Genomic DNA, 4,489 nt, shown 5'->3' with positions numbered 1-4,489 from the left:
CTCAACTGCTATAGAACCGTCATCTTTGCATGTACATTATTGTATAGCCTAGGCCTAATCCACCTAGAAATGAATGGGTCAGACATTGGAATGCATATCATAATTTCTCACGATGAAGCACTTTGCTCATATTAGGCATATCTATAAAATGGGAAAGGAATTGCCTGTCTTCAGACTATGTTTTCATTATGTTAGTAGTGGTGCTGGTGCTGTTTTTTTGTCCACTGGGTGTTAGTGTTAATACTGTATTTTTGTTGGAAACAGTGGGTTTGTTAAGCCAAGTATATGCCTGATATTTCTACTTTATTTGAAAAAATATATTGAAAAATAAACATTGTTGATTACAGCCTACTGTTTACAGATGACCACCTCATCTAAATCAGTTTTCAATTCCATAATTACAGTGCTTTCGAAAAGTATTCAGCTGTAACGGCTCTCTTCTATCTCCTCCTCTGACGAAGAGGTAGAACAAGGATCGGACCAAAATGCAGCGTGGTGATGATTCATGATATATTTTAATGAAGGAAAAAACAATACAAGCGGAAACTACAAAATAATGAAAAGTGAAAACCGAAACAGCCCTATCAAGTGAACACTACACAGAGACAGGAACAATCACCCACAAAATACACAGTAAAACCCAGGCTACCTAAATATGGTTCCCAATCAGAGACAACGAGAATCACCTGACTCTGATTGAGAACCGCCTCAGGCAGCCAAGCCTATGCTAGACACACCCCTAATCAGCCACAATCCCAATGCCTACAAAAACCCCAATACGACAACACAATAAACCCATGTCACACCCTGGCCTGAACAAATAATTAAAGAAAACACAAAATACTAAGACCAAGGCGTGACATCAGCCTTATTCTAAAATGGATTATATTAGCGGTTTTCCTCATCAATAATATGATTTTGGTAATCTGAATATTTTAATCTGAATATTTTAATAAATGAGCAAAAATGTCTAAAAACCTGTTTGTACATTGTCATTATAGGTTATTGTGTGTAGATTGCTGAGGATTTTCTTTTTGTTCATCCATTTTAAAATAAGGCTGTAACGTAACAAATGTGAAAAAAGTCAAAGGGTCTGAGTACTTTCCGAATGCACTGTATTTACATAAGTATTCAGACCATTTGCTATGAGAGTAGAAATTCAACTCAGGTGCATCCTGTTTCCATTGATCATCCTTGAGATGTTTCAACAACTTGGAGTCCACCTGTGGTAAATTCAATTGATTGCACATGATTTGGAAAGGCACACACCTGTCTATATATGGTCCCACAGTTGACAGTGCATGTTGGAGTGTTGACCTTCCAAATCATGTGTTCTTGGGGAGCTTCAATGCTGCAGACATTTTTTTGGTACCCTTCCCCAGATCTATGCCTCGACACAATCCTGTCTCGGAACTCTACAGACAGTTCCTTCGACGTCATGGCTTGGTTTTTGCTCTGACATGCACTGTCAACTGTTGTAGAAACTTGTCAAGGATGATCAATGGAAACACGATGCATCTGTGCTCAATTTCGGGTCTGAATAGTTATATAAATAAGGTATCTGTTTTTTATATTTAATACATTTGCAAAAAATGTCTAAACCTGTTTTCGCTTTGTCACTGTGGGGTATTGTGTATATATGGATGAGTTAAAGAAATTATTTAATCCATTTTAGAATAAGGCTGTAACATAACAAAATGTGGAAGAAGTCAAGAGGCCTGAATACTTACCGAATGCACTGTATATCTTGAATAGCAACTCTGTAGTCTATTACACGTCTTAACAACCTCTTAAGGATCTTACCCTTTTTTTTTAAATTTTCATTTGAGCATAAGCATTTGTTGGTCGTGGACAGTTAAAAAAATATCTGAAAATTGAAAAACCTGAATATTGAAGTCAGTACCTGCTTTAAAGCTAGACTCAGTTAGTACAATATAAAATATAGCATTTTCAATTTTGGTTTATATCCCAAAAATAAGAGATTTGAAGTCTTCATTTTTCTTGTTCAGTGCCACAGCACTGGAAATACCAGAGGTTTTTTTTCCATTTCCCCCTTCAGGTTTGTTTACATTTTGCAGCTGATTTCTTTGCCAGGTGACATGATGATGTAGGGCTCGTGTAGCCAAAACGTCATCTTGCTCATGTGCTGAGTGATGTTTACTACTCAACTGTCACTGCCATAGTGCTAGTTAGTCTTGCAGTCAATCCAGTAAAATTTTATAACCAAAGATACTGGTAAGAGTACTTTTTGGAATAAAACTTTCAATTATTTTATGTAATTTGCCATCACCCGTTATATTGTACAATTTTTTATTAGCCATCATCCATTATATTGTACTTTGTGTTTTGGAAAATAGCTTGTTTCTGCCAACCTGTTCTCCATGTTCTGTAGTGTTTAGCTGTGTTCTGCCTGTTGTTGGCTACACTAGGCAGATACTAGTAGCTAGCTGGCTAAATTAGTTAGCTTGCTAGCTAGCTAGCAAAATAACTGTTATTTAACCTTAAGCTTGTCGAAATCAAAAATCCTTGTTTTCATTTAATGTATTAGCAAAACATGTTTGTCTTCCACAGCATAAAAATCCAACGAGCTGACGTTATCAGAAATGTCAGATCACGTCGAGGTAATATAGATAATATCTAATGACCATATGAATGTATCAATAGTTGTAGCTAAGTTAGCTATCAGTCTATGAAATATTTACAGCGAATAATATTACCATCTAATTGCTATTCTTACATAGAGTATATTTTCTGTCAATTGCTGCAGCATCATTTCACCAGGGTCAAATTTCTGACACAGGTCAAATGTACTTGGCAGATAAAAGGTGATCCTGATTCTTGAAATGAGTGCTTTTAGGAGAATCAGCTGCCTGAACATGGCACACATAGAGCCAAGGGCAGAGGTCCAAGGGTCCGCGGAGGACTGCTGAGGCCCAGTGTAAAGACGGGCCCGTGTAGAGGGCAGGGCAAGAGGATCAAACAGGGCCAAGAGAGGGAACAGGGGGAGAGGCAGAATCTGGGAAATATCCATGGCTGACAGGGAGAGAGTTGATCATCATCCTCAAGATAGACTTGCACAGGTGAAGGTTTGTACGCCACATTACACCATGTCTGAGTAGTCTAAACAAAATCTAGACCAGATTGTCAACTCTGGTTCTCATGTCAACCAGGAAATATATATATATTTTTTAAATTCACTTTAGGTGTATCTTGAACAGCTGTTCGAGAGAAAGAGGCGTGGTGTCTTGATGATGCTGGAGAGGACACCAGAAGCAGTTTGATGTGGTTCATCTCATCCAGGGAGGTGGTGGAGGTGCAGAAGGAGGCCCTTTTTGGTGCACCTGTGGCAGGTGTTAAGAAATGCCAACTGACATGGAAAAGTGATGTGGTGGGGGGCCAAATACCTGCATCAGTACAACGCTGCACATACACTTACTGCCTGGAGGCTGGAAACATCAGGGTTGATAGTAATGATCTGTTAGCCCTGGATGAGAGCACAAAACAGGGAGAAGACCATGCAGTGTATAGGCATACTGCCTACCAGCAGTTAATCTGTTGGCAGCATGGCACGCTTTCGGCAGGGCCACAGAATTGTTATTCCAAGCTGCTACGCATCAGAAACACTTTCCCTGACCCTAATGGCCAGTATAAAGGATTCACTCCTTGCAGACTGACCTAAAGAATTGTCCATGTATTTTGAACGGTTTTGTTTGGTTATTTTTGTATATGTGTTAGCTAAAGCACTGTTTAATAAAAACAACTTGTTAGACAAAGGTTGAATATAGTGTAAGTGCACTTTGAAACAATCATAGAACAAATAAGACTAACTACAGTTATTTCGACATAAGACAACATTAATAAGTGACAAAGTATTCATAAGGTATATTTATAGGTGGATTGAGTAGAGGGGCCATCATAAAATATTATCAATAACATGAGGAAAATTTGGTATATTTACTTGAGTAGATGAGACTGTACAATAACATAATGGTTATTTGTAATTGTTATTTACAAGAAACTATAGGAACTAATAGTTAGCTATTGGTATTCAGTGTGTATGGACATGGGGTTTCCTGTCATTGTAGCTGTTCAGATCCTAGGGAGAGGGAGGAAAAGATACATCTCAAAACACTCCGTTTGACCGTACTTTTTAAAAACACTGTCGTATCACTCATACGTAGCCCTCAGCTGACATGTGCCTGAACCAGCTCCTGGATGGGTGGTGGTGTAATGTCAGGGAGAAGGCTGAGATTACTTGGGTCACTGGCTACACGAGGGATGATCCTTAGCATTCCTACGCTGGATGCTAACCTCAGGGATGTAACTGTTGAGTTTTACTGGCCTGCAAAAAACAAAATCTGTAGTAGCTGAGGGTATAGAACACAGAACGGCAAAGAAAGAGTAATTACTATTACAATATCAAGATATAACCAATAGGCAGTAAAATGTGCTGCTGCACTGAACAAGTTTGGGCAGGTTTTGGTTCTGA

General features: G+C 38.7%; 1 long non-coding RNA gene across 1 annotated transcript; it reads left to right on the top strand.

Annotated features, from left to right (window-relative positions):
* Nucleotides 1–1,908: 1,908 nt before the first annotated feature.
* Nucleotides 1,909–4,011, top strand: LOC121841036. Its single transcript, XR_006080077.1, has 4 exons — nt 1,909–2,235; nt 2,572–2,621; nt 2,819–3,086; nt 3,204–4,011. It is a non-coding gene; the product is annotated as an uncharacterized LOC121841036 (long non-coding RNA).
* The last annotated feature ends 478 nt before the right edge of the window (nt 4,012–4,489 follow it).

Source organism: Oncorhynchus tshawytscha, linkage group LG26 (assembly GCF_018296145.1).
Source record: "Oncorhynchus tshawytscha isolate Ot180627B linkage group LG26, Otsh_v2.0, whole genome shotgun sequence".
Lineage (NCBI taxonomy): Eukaryota > Metazoa > Chordata > Actinopteri > Salmoniformes > Salmonidae > Oncorhynchus > Oncorhynchus tshawytscha.
Note: the sequence above shows the minus strand (reverse complement) of the source record. Positions and strands in the feature narration are given on the sequence as shown.